This window comes from Jaculus jaculus, chromosome 15 (genome assembly GCF_020740685.1).
Source record: "Jaculus jaculus isolate mJacJac1 chromosome 15, mJacJac1.mat.Y.cur, whole genome shotgun sequence".
NCBI classification, from domain to species: Eukaryota; Metazoa; Chordata; class Mammalia; order Rodentia; family Dipodidae; genus Jaculus; species Jaculus jaculus.
Window position 1 is genome coordinate 30,337,977 of NC_059116.1, and position 21,241 is coordinate 30,359,217.

Consider the following 21,241-nt stretch of genomic DNA (forward strand, 5'->3'; position numbering starts at 1 on the left):
GTGTGTGTGTGTGTGTGTGGTGTTGTGACACTCAGTGCCAATAAATCAAACACCAGATGCCTCTGGAAACTTCCCACCTGCTATCAGGAAGCCAGTAAATAAACTGCCAGTAATATTCATCTCACAAATGTTTTCAATGTAAAGAAAAGAAATGAAAAGAGGAAAGAAAAGAGAAAGAAGGAAAAAAAGAGAACTAGTTTTAAATACCTATTAATTAATGAAATATATTCTAGCTACTACTCAAAATAAACATCCATTGAAATATCTTAAATGCCGAATAAAACTAAACTGCGAAAATATATTTCTCTTGGAACATTGTTCCTTTTCCCAAATGCCAGATGGTATACTTCACTGCTTGACACTTGAACAGAGTGTTATATAAAGTCAGATTTAATTGATGATTTAAGGCCTTCATCCAGTGCTAGTTTGGATCATTACTGAGGAATTGAAAGCTTACTCCTACATGGTACTTTGTAAAACTATTTAGAGCAGATTTTATTAGTGACGTGATCTCTTATTACTGAAAATAATATATGTGATTATCACTCCACAGTACTGTGTTAGTCACGTTGCCACTTACTGACGACCACTAGTTATGCCAATAACCTGTGAAAGATGGTCCAGGTTCTGAGAGCTGCTAACTGACTTCTGTTCTTCAGATTCTCTTTGCATGGGAGTGGATAGTCTTATCTCCATTACCTGCTGCAGGAGTTGCGATGGATTTGATAAAGTCGTAACCAAACAGAGCCCAAGATTAGGAAAATATGTTACTTTTTTCCTTTTCATCTATAAATACCATGAAAAATACAGTTCATGAAAATGGTTATTCTAAAGGAAGATTGCTAAGGGTCATGTTTACTTTATTTATGTTGTGTAAGATACACACACACACACACACATGCCTTTTTCAGTTATGCCTTCATTTTTGTGAGTTATTAAACATGTAGCTTTTGATAATATACTCCCCACATTTGCTAATTCAGACAGAGTCATGCATTTTTGTAATATAAGCTCAATTTTAGTGGCAGATAGATGTTCAATAAGGAATATTCACCATTGGAAATCTCAGAAGAGAGTTAATGATCTGAGGTAGAAAGCACATTTTATGTTCAGATATGGATGTGGTTAAAAGGAATCCACCACTGACCTATCTTTAACTTCTTTTTTTAAAATTGATTAAGATTTTTTTTTTTTTAAACAGTAAGAGTAAGAGCATGCTTGAGAGTTAGGAGGGAGAGGGAGAAAGGGAGACAAAGAGAGAAAGAGACAGAGAGGAAGGGAGAAAGACTAGGAGAGAGAGAGTAGGAGCTGGGGAAGTTGGCAGGCAAGTCCTAGTCAGCCTGGGAAGCAGTGCCTTGGAGACTCCAGGAAGAAAAGGCATTTGAGCCAGAGTGCAAAAGAAATCTTGTAAGCTGTGGAATTTTCTCCTTCTGGGATGATCTGAATTTTCTTTGATTCTTCTAAGGGTTTCATTTGATTGGATGGGCCCTCCCTATCTGGTGGGCAGTAGACTTCTTTATTCAAAGTCTATTAATTTAAATGTTTATCTTATTTTAAAAAACATCAGCTCAGGCAAATCTGGGCTACTGTATGAATAGTGACTGCTATGGCTTACTCACATTGACACAGAATTAAAGACAGCTAGCTACATGAGCATTCCTCACTCACCAACATTTTCACCATGAACATGACTATCTAGCCGAGGTTATGGATTCCTCCTCAGCATTCTTAAAATTCCGTCATCTTAATGTCTTCTTATTTTTAATACCCCTCTTTTAAAAAGTTATCAGGGCTGGAGAGATGGCTTAGCAGTTAAGTGCTTGCCTGTGAAGCCTAAGGACCCCGGTTCGAGGCTTGATTCCCCAGGAACCATGTTAGCCAGATGCACAAGGGGGCATATGCGTCTGGAGTTCGTTTTCAGTGGCCGGGGGCCCTGGCCACTCTCGTGGTCTCTCTCTCTCTCTGTCGCTCTCAAAAAAAAAATAATAATAATAATAAAATAAAATAAAAATAAATAAAAACTTATCAGTTCTAGCAATTCTAACACAAAATACTTATCAATTTTGTTGTTTTTCATTGTTTTATAAGAGAAGAAATATAAAATGTCATGATCTATTGAAAATTGTTGACTGGAACAAGTTAGACATTTCTCCATGGGTGTCAGCACATCTTCCCCTGTTCTCAGCCTCTTGAAACTTAATTTTTATGTATATATATGTGTGTACTTTGGTTCTCTTCAGATACAAGGTATTTCTTTTTTCAATCTAATACCACCAAGGCAGAGGTAGGAGGATTGCTGTGAGTTTGAGGCCACCCTGAGATTATATAGTGCATTCCAGGTCAGCTTGAGCTAGAGACCTACCTCAAAAAACAAACAAACAAACAAACAAACAACCCTCAGGAGACCACGATGCAAGGATGAGAATGATTACATGTTATCATCATCCAAAGGACAGGGCCTCTGTAAAATGAGTTAGACATCTGTACCCTTGCTTTCTGGCAGTAAGGTACCTCCCCAGCTGAACGGCGACACTGCTAGGAAGGACGGGTGAGATGTCTGCCGCCCCCTAGCGCCGTCCTTCGGTTACTACATCTAATGATGGTGTACCACTTTGAGCATATATTTTGGAAAAGACAACCTTTGATGCTTTGAACTGTACTATTTTCTTTTCTTTCTTTTTTTTTTAACTCAGCCTCAGAAAACACTTTATAGAGTCTGAGTAGAGGCCTCCTCTTAGAAAAAAAAATAACTGCCTTCGAGCACCCCATGTGGGAAGAGCGGTAGTTTTATTAACCATGTTAGAGTTTTTTTTCTTCTGATAACTGTTTCACATGTTCTTACATGGGCGCTAAGGCCACACAGCAAAAGTCATACAGTAGTTTCATAGGTACGTTACTGGGAAAGAGGCCCAAAGGGCCATCACCAAGTAACCCCAGTAAGACACTTTGATGGTATGTGACATCTCCCAAACCCCTCTGCCCTCCCTTTCTTTGAACTTTGTTCATTTGCTTGTCACTGCCTGACATTCATCACATTTTATCTTTCCCTCCTCTATCTATATTTAGGTTAAAGCTCTCTTGAGCTTGCTGCCCAGACCCCATTAAAAATATTTTTTTCCCATACTTATGAGGTGAATTCCACCCACAGCTATGACCTCATAATTCTGACATGTAATTCCATTATATAATAACCAAAATGCTGTTTATTGAAACCATCTGCCAGTCATGGCTCGTGTGTTAGATCCTCCTTTGTTAGGCCTTCCATCTTGGGGAGAGGTTTTGGTGACTGTTCCCAGCTCCTTCCTCTTCTGACTCAGAGGTCATTAGTCATTAGGGTTAGGGTTAGTCATCCTAGATGGCTCAGTAGTGGAACTATGCAGAAACCACATAGATGCGTCCGTTGGGAAGATGCTGTGACTGGCAGTGATTCACTTAGTCCTTTCAGTAACAGTCCACGAGCACCAAGCCACATACCTCATTTCAGTAATAGTCCAAAAGCACCAGACCATATGCCCCAATCTCAGGCTTCTGAGTGGCTTCATTCCTTGGTTTTCTGGGTGAATGGTGTTTGTGAAAAGTTGTGCCCTCGTTCTGTGGGGCTCAGAGCTTAGTGTTGTCAAGCATAGGTCAGCCTAAGTCAATGTCTTTCAAGTTGGTTCCTGCTTCCTCGCTGTAGTTCCATTTATGGGTCTATGCCATCTTACACACTGTGAAATGTAAAGAGTGGTAGATTAAAACTGGGGCTGAGGTGACTTAACTTTTAATTCTGATACTGGAAATGAATCTGCAGTGTTGACTGTACATTAACTCATCCTTAGGGTTTTAGTTCTCCTGGAAGACTAGTGTAATGGGATGGTAATTACATTGGACCTTCAGTGACTTCTAAGGGAGAATTTATCTTTTCTCTTTTGAGTAAATAAGATATAAAATGGCATTTGGCAAAGTGATGAGTTTCAGACAGAGAACACACTGTTTTGGGGGTTACTTTGCATTTTTCAAAGAAAGCATTTCACTATTATGTTAACCTGAATTGTATGCTACCCATAAGCACTCTAGAAGCCATAATAATGTTATTCATTCAAAGCCCTTCAAGAGCTAGTATGTGGGTGATGTTTAAAGATCATTGTTCTGCAGCAATAGCGTAGAATGACTTGCCAAGCTATCAACATCCTGCACTGCTGACAAACATAATTGTATATAAATGTTTTATATGATGCACAGACATGAGTATTTGATGAGTACATGTCATTAAATCAAATACATTTATCACTGCAGTTATGGGTAATGATTTTATGTAAATTGAGTATTTCCCTTCAATGTACTTTTCAATGTAAATGCATTTCACTTCTAACAAGTCTTCTAAATTTAGCAGGTTCATGGTTTAACTATTTTCCTTGTTGAGGATATTTAAGATTTTGTTGTCATAGCACATTAAGTCATTAATTATTATATGGAGTGTTTGAAATGGTAGCAGACTTCCTTGGGACATTTTACATCTTACTTCAAACATCACAGCTCTGTTTTCTGGAAAGCAGTGTATAGTAGATTTGCAATGGCGTTTAAATAGCACACATTTGCCTATGGTACAATTTATTTATTTTTGTCACATACATCTTGAACATGTAATATAGTCCTTGTACCATGATAAATACAAGAAAAATAGAGTGAAAGGAATGAATATTGCTTTTTAGGGCTTCTCTACTTCATATGGGAGACAGATTTATCAAAATGAGATGGTAGAATTTGTACATATGGCAACCCTTTATATAATGAAGGGCATAGTCACAGATGCCCAGCAGATGCCAGAAACTATGGATAGTAGCAAAACTTGAATGTACTATATTGGTTCATGTGTATATATGCATGTCTTCAATAAAATTCAATCTTCAAATTGGGCATATTAAGAGTTATAATAATAAATAACTGTGATAAAATAGAATAATCAGCAAAATAGCATTATAAAAGTTATATTAATGGTCGTTCTCCCAAAATATCTCCTTTCAAAAAATATTAGCCCAGCTGGTAGCCCAGCTGACCTTGAGTTCCTACTCATTCTGTATTTCCAGGCTGGCCTCAAACTCACAGTTAACCTTTTCCATCTGCCTCCTGAGTGCTGAGATTAAAGGCATGTACCACCTCACCTGGCAATAATGGATTTTAATTATGACATTTTCATGCACACATATTATGTATTTTATAATATCCAATGCTTATTATCCTTTATCTTTCTGTTCCCACTCCCATTGCTCCTATCCCTCTTCTACTAGGTCCCTCATCTATTTTTACTCATTTATTATTATTATTATTATTTTATTTTGATGGCCCAGTGGATTTTGTTAGGGTTGTTTAAGGTTAGGGTTTTTCAAAGGATTATAGGTAAGGGATTATTTATAGCAGCAAGGGCTCCTTAACAGTGGCTATACCGCTGATGTAAATGTCTTTTTCCAAGTTACCTTGAACCAATTGCCTATAGATAGTCAGGGAGTTGTGAGGCCTCATAAGACCCTTTTTCTCTGGCTACCATTACTATCTAAAAGTTCTCAAGGAAAGATAAGTCCTCATGGGTTCTTCTCCTGCTCGTAAAAGGGTGTTATTGGTCTAACCTTGCACAGGTCTTGTGCTGGAAGATATCTTTATTGTACTATAGTCACCCTTTCTGGGTAATACACAGTTTGATATCTCTTGTTTCAGATTTCGTAGTAGTCTTTCGTGGTAAGACATGTCCTTGCCAATCAGAACCTTTATAGATGATTTTAATGTATTTTCATTTTAACTGAGCTTTCATCACTGTGGGAATAACTTTCACTGCTTGAAATGCAGCAGTAAAACTAGTGAGATTTCAATTCTTATTTTTCACAATTTCACAATAGAACCTTTCTTATTGTAAATATTGGTAACCTCAATTTGTACTTTTTTTTTTTTCCCTTTCTTATTGAGAACTTTCCCATTTCACTTTTTTTTGGAGCACTTTGTCACTTGAGACCACAAACACTGATATGCCGTAGAAGTCACTGTGGTACCTGAGAGACTATTGATAAATGCTTGTAGTATATAGAGCATGGTGCATTGGACCAGTGAATGTTCATGAGTTAGGCATGGTAGGTCAGAGTAGTGTAAAACTTCAATGAGTCCTTCAAATTGTATGCAATTTAAAATTTGCAAATCATTTGTTTCTGGAAATTTGCACTTGATATACTTGGGCCATAGTTCATAATGGTTGAATGAAACTGTGAAAAAACAACCTGAAGCTGGGGGAAAATACTGCACTCCTGTATGTTCATGTCCCAAAACACACAGCTTCGCAACCAAGAAAAATGGGGGTGGGAGAGCTCATCAGTAATTTTCTGACAAATAAAAACATGCATAGGTAAGTCATTAATCAGTGGTCAGAGAACAAAATTTAACAGAAGGAGGGGTGTGTCTGCGGAAAGCCATACTTCTCCAGCAGAGGCTTGACAAGGTGACAGACTATGAAATGGCAGATTCTTTTGTAAGTAAGAGAAGGAAATAGGTCCAACAACCATATAATGAATGCAGCACATTTCAGGCAGAATTAATAATTACACCTCTTCCTATTACTCCTCATGATCAAACACTGGACCACTGCATCCTAATCACAATGACAAGTTGGGCAGATTCGTAAGAATATAAAAGTGTTAAGTAGTAGACTCAGAGGGATGTAGTGATTAGTGAGTTCCTCAGCACATGTCACCTCCATGATTTTTCACTATGAAGCATTTCCTGAAAAGAGGTGCTTAATCCTTTATTTTAAAGTGTGGATTGGTTACAATGATTTGCAAGTTTAGGTGACTTGCTTCTACATGATGAATAATAATAAAGTAATTCTAAATGAAAACTAACAGTGATCAGGCAGCAATAATTTAGGAAGCTAAATAACCTTTAAATATGCTGTGAATGTACTCAGATAAATTTGAGAAGAAACTTCAAAAATCTGCAGGCGTGGGCAAGGGAGATGGCTCAGCCACTAAGGCATGAAGAGAAGAATTAAGTCTTGGAAATGAAGCATTACTATTTGAATAATATATTAAGTAGGGAGAATACACTTGAAGCATTTGATAACTCAATACAACTATTGTAGAAAATGTATACACACAAGTAAAGAACAATTCAGGATGTCTGTCTTGTGACTAACAAGATTTTATGGAATGAGGATAGAGGAAAGAGAAGTGAAACAATCAAAGATAATTATTAAAAAAAAAATCCTAAGGGAAGATACAAATCTCAAAGCATTATATCTTATAATATAAAGAAATAAAAATTTAAGATGCTCAACCTATAAATAACATGCAATCAGACTACCTTTAAGTAAGTTTTATAGATGGAATTGAAAAGAAATGCTTTTAAATATTAGAATGGAATTCTTAAAATGCTAGGAATGAATAAAATATTTTAAAATCTGCAAGACTTTCAGTGGCATACTGGAAAAAAGCTAATAAGTAGTTATTTCAGGATGTATTAGCATAAATTAAATGAGTAAGACAATAAAGAAAATGGAAATATGTATCTATATAAATTATGCTATATAACAGAGACTATACTAAATACATTCTTTGTTATTTAAGTATGTTGGGGGTATGCAGGGTATGCATATGGATGGTGGGTGAATATGTGTATATAAATGCATGTGCCCTGTGGCATGTGTGCCAAGGCTACAGGAAAAAAATAGGTATGCCCCCTCCACTGCTGATCCTCATGCTTTCTTGAGACCAAGTCTGTCACCTATTCCGGGGTTTGCCATTTCAATCATCTCTGCTCCCTACAGGACTTAAGTTACAGATATCGGTGGCCATGTCCAGCTGTTTACATGGTGCTGTGTAATTAAACTCAAGTCATCTCAGGTCCCTTCGGGACTCTGGACTTTCTTGAGAAGCACTTTGGCTCACTGAGCCATCTGTCCAACCCCTAGATTATATGTTTCTTATAGAACACAGTAACCATTACAAGGGAAATCACCAAGAAAAAAAGGTGTAATTGTTACATGGCTTCCCCCTATTCTAAATGCAATTTGTACTTTCACCATAACTGTGGAATGAATTTATAGATAATTTATTGAGTTCTTAATTTGGTTTTCAAAGATTGAAATGAATAAAGAAAGATAAGCTGGAGAGAGAGAGAGACAGCAGTGTCTTCATTGTGAAAAATGCACGTCAAGATATCATGATTAAGGATGATAGGACATAAATAGTTACTTGAATTTGCAGTTAGAACCAGTGGAGAGAAAAGTTGAGAATTATTGTAAAATTAATTGGGAACAAAGGAACAAGGGATAGATATATAGACAGTGAGTTAGCAACCTCACATTTTTGAATGTGATATTAGTAGGTAATTTTTAACTTTGATAAATCAGAAGGATTAAACTGTCATTTTCTCTTCATTTCTCAACTACTTTGTGGGTATTAAGCAGATTAATTAAATGTAGATATATTTTAAATGATTTCTATTGGGCAGGAGATTGAGGCAGGAAGGGTATCACAGCAGTGTAAATGTTAATTTTGTTGCAGTATTGTAATAAAATTTTTGAAGTACTTTATTTTTCAAACAAATGTTGTTGCTATCACAAAAATGATTTGCAATATAAGAACAGAGAATATTGCTAGCCTTGCAGGGTTTATGTGAGGATACTGTGGGTGATATTCAGTTCTAACTATTCTCCCTCCACATCCATTTTAATAAACCATTTAAAATGCAAGGTCATGGATTTGAGTTTTTAGTTTGACAGAGGCCAATGCACTTCCCAAATGCATTAGTTTTAGGTATACATTTACACATTGTTCAATGAAAGTTAATGAGGCTTAATGTTAATTTGCTACTCTTGTGAGAATATTTGTTGATTCTGCCATTGATTAACTTTATTGATCATTTACCATTTATTAACACCTGTGTGGTTTTAATTTATTACTGGCTTTAATTTCCATTTTTGTAATAATTTTTTATGTTGTTTTCTACAAAAAGAATAACACAATAATCTTGAATAAAGAATTAAATCTTATTGCAAAATTGATAACCTGATCACCATTTGACCATCTAGTCCATGCTTTGCCCTAATACCTCTGAGATAATGTTCCATTATTTTATTGATCATGGGCACTAATGTATTGGTACTGAGTCATTGAACAACTACCCTACGGGACCTTTGATCTCTCCAGCTAACACAGTGTGGATGGCAAACACAGCTCTCAACTTGAAGGGAATCAGAGAGTTTATTCTGAGCCAAATATGAATGAAGCTCAGGGATGTGGCCTTACCTTTTCCCAAATAACATGCTTCAAAGTGGGAACAATTTCAGGAAGATATTATAGATCCAGAATAAAAGAAAGCCATAGATGAAGGCATGCTTCAAACACATTGATGGAAACAGCAGGTAGGCAGGTCTCAGCAAAGTGGGGACATCTGTGTTGTAAGTTTCCAATGCTGATGACATACATAGTTCCTGCCATGGGAGAAGCTAGTGTAGGAGATAGAAATTGACAGTTTAGGGTTACAGGACCCCCAAAGTGAATAGCTTTCTTTTGGCTAAGTGCAGGAATTGTCCTTGGGCCTGTAAGAGGGGAATCTAGGTCACTACCCTTAAGTACGGGTCAGAAGCATTAGGAATCTCTGGCCTTTCCCAGCTCTTTCTGTTAAGGGAATCCTACTCCCTTCCAAGAGAATTAAGATTTCTGGTAAGATTGCCCCTTTCCAGAGATCTTGCCTGTAGACACCTGATGTCAAGACTAACTGACTAAATCAGCCACCCACCTATGTGGCTGATAACAGTCCCCAGCCTGAATCCTGAGGTGGGCTTCTCAAACCCCCTCTTGCCTCCCTGTGCAACTGCTCTGTCTTGCTTCCTCCTCTTATGTTTGGGGCTTGCCTCACTCAACAAGAGCTATGCCATTCCCCTTCCTTCCTTCCTTCCTTCCTTCCTTCCTTCCTTCCTTCCTTCCTTCCTTCCTTCCTTCCTTCCTTCCTTCCTTCCTTCCTTCCTTTCTTTCTTTCTTTCTTTCTTTCTTTCTTTCTTTCTTTCTTTCTTTCCTGAAGCTCAAATTCTCTTAAAGCTTGCCTTCCTTAAAGATCTAAGCTATAATAAAATCTTTCCGGATCTTATACTCTGATCGGTGGATTTCATTCTTTGAATTTATAAGACGAGGGTATAGAACCATCTTCAAATTAACAGTGCATCAGTGTACACTCCCAGAGGAACCCCCAAGTTCCTGAATTACCAGTGGTCTGTGAAGTTACACAGAAGTATTAGGTAAAACACAAAAACTGGGTAATGAATGGGTATTAATGGGCCAAAATTATTGGCTCTGATTCTTCAACATTCCAACTCTCCTTATTCACTAAATTCTAATAAGTTAATCAGGCTTATAGAGTCTATAATGTAGGTGTGACTGGGAACTTCAGTACACCCTGGCAACAAGGTTCATTCCTGAGTGATTCATTTTTAAAAAACTTTTTCAACACATAAAACATTTGCAACCTTTTATTTTTGTGGTTTTTTTTTTTTTTTTTTTTTTTTTTTTTTTGATTTTTAGAGGTAGGGTCTCACTCTAGCCCAGGCTGACCTGGAATTCACTATGGAGTCTCAGTGTGGCCTAGAACTCACAGCAATCTTCCTACCTCTGCCTCCTGAGTGCTGGGATTAAAGGCGTGCACCACCACACCTGGCAATTTGCAACCTTTTATATGGTAAGAATTACAAAAGTTTTTAGGACACCTCTATTTTATAGGTGAGGAGTTGGAGAATGGCATTTGCAGAGACTTATTTACGAGTCTTAATAAGTTGAAAAGTAAAGAGGAAGGCACATCTTTACAGAATGCTGACTTCCTACAGAGCTTGGAAAGGCCCAGTATCTAAAACAATTCCTGTTCATGTTTTCCTTTAAATTGTCATTAATTATACCATATAATTCTACGTATTGTAAATTTAGGGCACTTGTTTTTAAGATTCACTGTGAGCTGGTAAAATCCTGTGAAAGAGATCTAATTTGAAATAGGGCTTATTTTTAGATTTGAGTGCACAAAAATAAAGATGCTTTAAGATCATTGGCAAATTTGAGATCTTCACTTGCAAAATGTTTTATTTCTATATAATTATAAAAATCTATAATTTATTCTTTCAAGCACAGATGATAGCTGGAGATTGGAGTGTAGCCAGTGTCTGGAACACCCTGCAGAAGGGAGTTAAGGGTAATCCAAAAATTATAGACTGGCAACTCTCACCTCTGCACCTGGAAAACTAGTTTAAAAGATCTTGGAAGGTGTAACACAAATCATTGGGGTGAGCAAAATTCGTTTGAAATAAATCAGCAAAGGCTTTGCAAATGTAAATCACTCCCTCTCTGCCTTGAAAGGAGACATTATGGTGCTTAACAAAGAGTAAATACAGGAGAGTTGCCAGATGTACTCAATTTAGATTTTCAATGCCTCTTAAAAGAGGTATTTTTATCTGAAGTTTCACTTGACAGTGGGAATGTGGGCCTACATTTAGAGAACACACACACACACACACACACACACACACACACACACACACGAAGCATTTTTCACCATCTGGTATACCTACAGTCCAGCATCAGCAGAGGCTATGGAAGTAGTTAGCTGCAGCTTCTGTATAAATCTGGGTTTTTTTGCAGGTCAGTCCCCAAGAATCTATAAATTCTTGGCAGTAGATAGAGGAGAGGTAAACTTCTGTCAGTGATTAAGAACTGGATAGTTGACAAAATCCAGTATTGTGGGTTTTGAAGTTACCTTTGTGTTGCTGAGGCAAGACACCTGAGGGGAGGAAAGAGTTTACTTTGGCTTACAGTCTTCTTCATGGCAGGGAAAATAAGAAGGTGGACCAGAGGCTGGAGAACAGATTTAGTCATAGCAGCTGACAGAAAGTTGTGCAACACATTTCTGGTGAGGACCTATCTCCTCAGTGGCTATCGGTGAGGGACAAGCTTTCAAATTTCCTCTGTCCAGCTGGATTGTTTACAGGACAAGGGGAAAATCCACTCCTAGAGGCCAGCTCCCCTTGGTGGCCATCTGGTAGTTCTGGCATCTCCAGCATCCTTTGGTCTCCATTGCAACCTATGGATCCATGCAGTGGTCTGTCATGGCCTCCTTCAGGACACTGTGACCCTGCTCTACATAATCTATGCAACACCTCCAAAAACAAAACAAAACAACAACAAAAAAAAAACCCACAAACCTGTGTCGCAAATCTGGGCATGGTGGCACACACCTTTAATCCTAGCACTAGGGAGGCAGAGGTAGGTGAAATTACCATGAGTTTGAGGCCACCCTGAGACTACATAGTGAACTCCAGCTTACCCTGGGTTAGATTGAGACCATACCTCAAAAAACAAAAACAATAACAACACACACTCATACAACAATAACAACAATAACAATGAAAACTGCCTTGCAAATCCAATGACCCTTTTTTTTTCTGTATTTTTCACATTTTCACAACCATTACCAGGTGAATGAGGCTGCCAAATTAGTTAATCTTGGGAGAATAAAGCTAACTTTAAACAGCATGGAATTTCCTCAGCTTTCTTACTTCAGATCACCTCCTTTCAAAGGAGTTAGCAGTCCTGCTACTGTCCCAGTGCCTAACACCGGCCCCAGTCCTCAATGGTGCTAATCTTTCAAACAACTCCAGCTGAGCCAGGCTGGAGCCTCCAGCCTGGAACTTTCATTTATTTCTATGCCAATTTATACTTTCATATCTTTCAGTTCTATGTTATACCAAACACAGAACTCCACTATTTTAAATTTAACTCTGCTTAATTTCTCAGGACATGAGCAGAGCACAACCAGCCCCTCACACCAGCTTCATCAAGCTCAGTCCCACCCAAGTTCTTCTCTCAGCCAAGCCTCCACAGTCCACACTTCTGTCTTTAGGTCTTCAACTTTCACCAGAACGATCCACCAATTTCTGCCCTGAGCACTGCAAGTTATTTCCAAATCCAAAGCTTCAAACTCTTCTGTATTTTTCCCCCCTGTAAATCAGTTCCAAAACACTAAAGCACACATGGTCAAATTTCTATCAATAACAACCTGATTCATCTGGTTCCATCTTTATATTGTAGTTACCTTTGTGTTCTGAAATAAAACACCTGATCAGAAGAAGCTGATGGAAAGTAAGGGTTGATTAAAGATCACTACCTTAAGGGGAAGTTTCAGCTAGTCAGGGAAAGGATGGTATAGCAGAAGTTGGATATCACATGTAGACACAGCAGCTGATGGAAAGCAGCAAAATGAGCTTTGGGGGGATGTGGGTTATAGCACTTCAAGGCATTTCTCCAGCAAGACACCTCCACCTGTAAGACTCCACCTCTGAGTTTTTCACCAGATTCAAAGCATATGAGTTTGGGCATGGGGGATGGCTCAGAGTTAAAGGTGCTCTCAGTGGTTAAAAGTGCTTGTTTGAAAAAGTCTGCCAACCTGGGTTTGGGTCTCCAGAACATATGTAAATCAAGATGCATAGAGAGCCACATGCTTTTCCATTTAGAATAGAGGAGACTGAGCTGATTGTTCTGAATTGATGAAGATCAACACTGAGGGGAGATGATTCCTGAGGGATTAATGTGAAGGTCACAGACATACATCCACTGTAATATTCTTGCATATAAGGAGCTTAAACAGTATTTAAACAGGGCTGGAGAGATAGCTTATGGTTAAAGCATGTGCCTATGAAACCTAAAGGCTCAGGTTAGATTCCCCAGAATCCATGTAAGACAGACGTACATGGTGGTACATGCATCTGGAGTTCATTTTCAGTGGCTAGAAGCTCTGGTGCCAACCCCTATCTCTGCCTCATAAATAAATAAATAAAATATTTAAAATATTTAAACAATACATTCATAATCAACTCATAATAATTTAAAGAAATGTCACCTATCAAATCCCAATGCTAAATGCAAATGATGGACACACATGGAAATGTAAGCAGAATCCAAAGGAAAGAACAAACATGACCAATCATATTTGTCATATATGTGAGTATTAAATAGGAACCAAAGGTTAAGATCTATTTTGAAGGAGAAAACACATGACAAGGTGACTCAAACTGAACTCCCAGGGAAAATATAATAGGAAAGAACAGTAAGAAAATTTAAATGGAACAAATACACAAGTCGGGCTGGAGAGATGGCTTAGTGGTTAAGCGCCTGCCTGTGAAGCCTAAGGACCCCGGTTCAAGTCTCGATTCCCCAGGATCCATGTTAGCCAGATGCACAAGGGGGCACACATGTCTCAAATTCGTTTGCAGTGGCTGGAACCCCTGGCGTGCCCCGTCTCCCTCTCTCTCTGTCTATCTTCCCCTTTCTCTCTCTGTCTGTCACTCTCAAATAAATAAGTACTTTAAAAAAAAATACACAAGTCTAGTTAGATCTTTAAGATTTTCAAACCTCCCATTAATTAAAACAGTAGGATTGTACATTTCACAAAGACAAATTGAAAGGAGAAGAGTCAGAACAAGCTTTAGGTTTAAATATATAAGAATTAAGACAGGTCACTGCATCTTCTGGTGGTCCATTCCCTTTATTCAGGTTCCACAAGGTGGTCAGAAGAAATGATTAATACTTGAGATGGTTTCTCCTTGTGGGGACGATTTTACCATGGAGTGGTTTGTCTGAAAGACGTACAGGGTAATACAGTTTTGGGACAACTGAAGCTCTTCCATTGCTTTTTGGAATTGGGTCAGGACACTTAAAAAAAAAACAACTGATATGAGGAGGGTGGAAAGATTTTAAGATTCACATGATGGGATATCATACCCAGAGACATTGTATCCCCCAAATAACTGACTGCTGCTCCCACAATGCATAACCCACAAGCCCATGGGGAATATCTGTAGCCGTACTGATAAGGTACCCCAGTGGAATGGGGGCAAGGATGTGGGAAAAGTAGGTACTAGTACTTGATGTATCCATACAAAGTATGTTCTTAGTAGAAAAATAAAGTAAAATAAATATTAAAAATGGTAGGAAGATGCTGCAGTTACTCTCATTTTTGTGATTTCAGCCTTGAAGGGATGAGGCAGGGTGGGTATCACAGATTTATGGACAGGTACTCCTTACGTGATGGAATTTTGTGCAGTGGCAAGCAAAGTAAAGGAATTGTGCCAAATGAAAGCACAGATGAAGACTTTATCCATCTTTCAGTTACTTCAAGGGCTCAAGAGAGGAGTGAACACATTTTGTTGAACACACACACACACACACACACACACGCACACGCGCACACACACACAACAGTTTCTAACCACCTGTTACACCAAATTTACCTGTAGTGCCAGCTACTTTACAGGTGATGACTGGAATTCTGGGTAAGCCTGAGAACACAGTAAAAACCCTATTTCCTAAAATAGAAAAAATAAAATATCCAACAATAGTATGAGCCTACTGCAGCCTCACAAAGTGTGATTTTTAAAAATCTTTTTCTCTGCATGCTTTTCGATCATGGCAAGTCCCAGCACACATGTGCATTGAGAGCTGATAAAATGCTATTTGTTGTGAATTGAGTAAAATATTACATGCCATGTGGAAAAGAGAAAGTGTTTCTCAACATTTAAAAAGACTTTTTGGTGTTAAATATTAGATAGATTTATTTTTATTTTTTTGCTGTGTGTGTGTGTGTGTGTGTGTGTGTGTGTGTGTGTGTGTGTGTCTATGTGCATGCACATATACACGTGAACATATGTTCCTGTATGCATGAGTGTGTGTGGAAGCCAGAGAGCAACTTTGAATGTCATCTTTTCTTTTCTTTTCTTTTTTTTTCTTTTTTGAGACAGAGTCAGTCACTAACCTAGAACTCACTAAGCAGACTGGCTGGCCAATGAGCTCCAGGGATCCACCTATCTCTTTCACCAGTGGCAGAATTACAATCACACACAATAATGCTTGCAGTTTTACATGAATTCTTAGGATTAAACTCAGATTCTCATGTTTATAAGGCAAGCTTTTGACTGACTGAGTTATCTCTTCAGCCCCCAAGAGACTTCCTTTCTAAAATAATTAAATTTTATTCTATTGAAACTAGTTATTTAATAGACTATCCATGAAGAAATTATTTTTAATGGCTCAATCATCAAGAAGCAGCAGAAGCATTTGGAAAAAAAAAAAAAAAAACAAGTCAAAGGAGTGTTAGAATAAGAACAAGAAATCTCTATGTTGTAAATATTCAACTTCCATATGTATGCCTTCATCTCAGCCTGATTTGAGAATGGTGTGCAATAGTAAGAAAGAGTGAGGGTCGGAGAGTTAGTTTTCAAATCTATGATGTTAGATAATGAATAAAAGAGTCACTTCATGATTTTTCTTGTTTGGTGATACTGAGTAGCAGCCTATGACCTTACTGTCTGCTAAGCAAGAGATCTATCAGTAAGCTACATCTCCAAGCTTGAGTTCTCATGAGTCAAAGACAAAAGACTAAGATAGCAATATGTTCCCTCAAGAGTAAAATAATCCATTTTACTCATCAGTCTTTTCTCTAAAGCAACAGAATCAAAAAATATAGCTGATTTAAAGAACTCCTGCCAATATTGTAAAATAAAGAAAAACAACAGATGGAAGAATGTAAAGTACAGGACATAGTGATAGTCATGAGGAACAGATCATGTGGGTTCATGGATCAGGGCCATCCAGATTGCTGTGGGGGGGGGGAGGGGGGGATTCTGGAATGAGCACAAACATCAGTTACAGGCTAACTTTTCACTGGCCAGAATGGTAAATTGAAGGCAGTCATACACACACACACACACACACACACACACACACACACACATACATATATATGTGTATATATATATATATATATATATATATATATATATATATATATGCACATACATACATACATACATACATATATGAATGAATGAGATTGTCATCTACAATAGACAAGGATGTGGCCTGGAGAGATAGCTTAGCCATTACGGTGCTTGCCTGCAAAGCCTCAGGATTCACTTTCAATTTCCCAGTACCCATGCAATGCACAAGATGGCACATGCATCTGAAATTTCCTTATGATGACTAGAGGCCCTGGTGTGCCTATTCTCTCTGTACTTGCCTCTCTTTCTCTCTGAAGTAAATAAATAAATATTTTAAAATATACAAGGATAGGGCTGAAGAGATGGCTTAGCTATTAAGGCACTTGCCTACAAGGCCAAAGGAGCTAGGTTTGATTCTTCCCCAGGACTCACATAAGCCAGATGCACAAGGGGGGCAGATGTATCTGGAATTTGTTTGCAGTGGTAGGAGCCTCTGGAACACCCATTCTCTCTGTCTCTACCTGCCCATTTCTCTCCCTCTCTCTCTCAAATAAATAAAACAAATTTAAAATATACAAGGATGCATGATTTTTCTTCCATTTTTATTTTATTTTGGATCTAATTTATTATCTATGGTATATATAACAAAATATATTGAGTTTATATAAAAAGGACATATTGATTTTAACTCTTGGTGGCATTGTGAACAACCTCAAGTACACTAAATAATAGATGTAATAGAGATGAACACTACATGAATATGTTTACTTGCAACCTCGCACCTTAGCCATTTGCTATGGGGTACTCTGTTTAATACACATGATTTTATGAGACATTATTACGACATTTATTAGACTTACTTGGAGTTCAAAGCTTTTGTTCCTTTGGTACAAGTTTTTAAACAGCCAAATAACTATCCAAAATTTATCTTTTGAGCCAGGTATGGTGGCACATACCTTTAATGCCAGCACTTGGGAGGCAGAGGTAGGAGGATGACCATGAGTTCGAGGTCAGCCTGAGACTACATAATAAATTTCAGGTCAGCCTGGACCTATGTCAAAAAGCAATTTTTTGAAATTCCATTCTCCATCATATTACCTCCCCATCTCAATCATTGTACTTACATATATACAATACCAATCTATTAAGTACCCACCTCCCTTCCTTTCTCTTCCCTTTATATCTCCTTTTTAACTTACTGGCCTCTGCTACTAAGTATTTTCCTTCTCATGCAGAAGCCTAATCATCTGTAGCTAGGATCCACATATGAGGGAGAACATGTGGCACTTGGTACATGTTGGAATTTCAGAGGGGAAAGTGGGAGGGGGGGAGGAAGGGTATTACCATGAGGTATTTTTTATAATCATGGAAAATGTTAAAAATTGTGAAAAGAAAAAAATAAAATACAATAAACAATTTTTTATTGACTATGCAGTTTATCTAATACTCTTTCCCCCTAATTAAGTGGATTTTTAAAATTTATACACCACCTGGCAGACCTTTAAGAGAATAGCAAGGAACAAGTCTGATGTTGGGCTTCAGTTGAGCCACTGTTGAGGTGCCTATTGATTGATGTGATAGCTTTCACTATATTTTTTCTTAAAGCAAATAGGCATAGCAAGAAATCATGGAGTATTAAGAATCTAAGAACCTAAACTTGAATCAAGTAAACGGTCTCCCATAGGAAAGTGTGACTCACATGACTTTACCCTGAAGTGGCTGAAAAGAACCCCATGGGGAGATTGCTATTGGTTACTGCACAATCTGCTAAGCGTGTTTGTCAGTGAACTGCATTCTTGACTGAATAACCATGGATTTATTGAATAGTCAGCATTCCTAATCTCTGAGGTACTCTCTGGATGTTCCCACAACTGGCAGACTAACATGAAGTCATTAGTTGGAATACGAGAAACAAAAATAATTAAATACAAAGCTCTTCAACTTTTCTATAAACAAACCAATATTACTGAATTGGCCTTTATTTGCCTTGGACAAGAAAATATATCTATAATAGGAGGAAATGCCATGGTGTTTTCAAGTTTTATTAATAATCTCAGCTGAGACTGGGGCGATGACTCAAATTAAAGGTTAAATTTGTTTGCTTGCAAAGCCTGCCAGCCTGGGTTCAATAACCCAGTACCCACATAAAGCTAGATGCACAATGTGGTGTATGCATCTTGTAGTGAGTCCCAGACCAAAACTAAAGAGAAGACCACCTGAATAAAAATTAAAAAGGAGAGTCTTTATTAAGCCGGCTGCTGTCTACCCCCTCACAGCAAGGAGGAGAGCAGCCCCGATCTACTTTAACAGTGAGTTTTTAAAGGCAAAAACCACATTCCTTTACAATGATCTGAAAAACCCACAGTCATAGCAAAAGGAAGAAAGCAAGCATGATTACAAAAGCAGAATTTTTGCAATTATCATCAGGCATGAAGCAGATACCAAATATCAGTACATCTTGAACTCAGGGTAAGAGCCAACACCAGATGCCTTACTGGGACCCATCCACGTTCTTGTAATTAATGCTCTGTGCTAATGTTTAATCCACTATGGCTCCTTGAGAATGTCAAGATGGCTTCCCTTAGATCTGTTCACCAGAGGTTGTTTCAGTCTGGAACTGGTTTACAGTAGCAAGAAGCTCTGGCGCACATATATTCTCTCTGCTCACAAATAAATAAATAAAATATTTAAAGAAAACAATCTCAGCTGGTTAACTTGTACACAAGTGGGTAAAATGATAGACAGAAATTGACTAGGCAGCTTAGAGGTGACAAACCACAAAGTGAATAGCTTTCTCTTGCCTAAGTGTAGGAATTGTCCTTGGGCTTTTAGGAAAGCTCAAGGTCACCACATGTTATACAGGTCATGAGACATCAAAAGGATCTGGCCCTACCTTATGTCTGCCCCCTTAGGATGTCCTTTCACTGGCTTCCTAGAAAATTCCAAAGTTCCTGATCCCAGACTACTGGCATCGGGAGTAAAAGTGGCTAAACCAGCCACCTATCCATGCAATTCTTTAAAATCCTGCAAATCTAGCCTTCCTCAGGTATCCACTCCCCATGAAAGACCCAGACTGAGTCTTGAACTGATCTTCTCAGAGCCCCTCTTGTCCTTCTTGCTTTGTCCTCCTATGTTGTAGTCTTAAGCCCCACTTGCCTTCTTCCTCTTTCTAAAGCTTTAATCAAAAATAAAATCTTTCTGAACCTTATCCTCTGGTCTGTGGATTTCATTTTTCGAATTCTTTGGACAAGGATCCAGAAACATTGCAAATTATTGGTGTGTTTGCATACAAGGAACCACAAGATCCCTGTATCAAAAAAACAAAAAAAAAATTCTTGGTTGGTTAATTTGTACACAAGGGGATCATTTAGTCAAAACTGGACAAAGAGATAGTTGAAAACTTAAAGAATAAAAGTACTAGACATGTTCCTAACCAGATGAGCTGAGGAAGGTGCTTAACACAGAGCTAAGAGATCCATTTGTTGGGCTGTCACACATGGGTTGAAGCAGAATTGCTTCATGTTGCTCACTTCAACATCTCTTGAGGACAGTGAGTAAGGGGAACATGGCTTCTAATCGTGCTCTAACCTGTCCAGTGCCCTCACTGACCATGGGAGGTCAGGGAAGGAAGATGACCACTAGCTCCACTTGCTTTGGAATTTAAGCCATCTGTGCCTCATGAATGCCAATTCTCATTAAAGGAAACATGATTTCTGAATTAGAAGTCATTGTAGCCATCAAAACTAAGTTCAATAAATTTTAGACTTGGATGGCTAGGTGTGGTGGTTTGATTCAAGTGTCCCCCCGCAAGAATTAGGTGTTCTGAATGGTAGATTCCCAGCTGATAGAGATTTGGGAAATAATGCCTCCTGGATAGAGTGTGTTGTTGGGGGTTGGCTTATGGGTGTTATAGCCAGTTTCCCCATGCTAGTGTTTGGCACACTCTCCTGTTACTATGGTCCACCTTATGTTGGTCAGGGCGTGATGTCCACCCTCTGCTCATGTCATCATTTTTCCCTGCCATCATGGAGCTTCTCCCTCGAGCCTGTAAGCCAAAATAAAGCTCTTTTATTTTTTTTTTCCCCACAAGCTGCTCTTGGTTGGGCGATTTCTACCAGCAATGCGAAGCTGTCACACTAGGGTAACATTGTAAAGTGGGCCCGATATCATGCCTTATAGAAACAAATACAAAAATCATATTAAAATAGGACACTATAATATATAGGTCACCCTTCGTACAGTGGATTGACTGACTGACTCACACGTATTCTCACAGATGTCAATCATAAACTTTGAGAGGCTTGGCCTTTCAGAACAGTAGGATAAGGGATGCCACAGTGAACAGCAGCCCCCTGCTGAACGTTCTGTAGTGGAAAGCATGCAAAGTAAAGGAAGCAAATGCTTGACGGGAGACATGTTAGTCATGTGATTTTGTCATACTTCCTTTAACAGTAGGCTTCAGTGTTTCTTGTT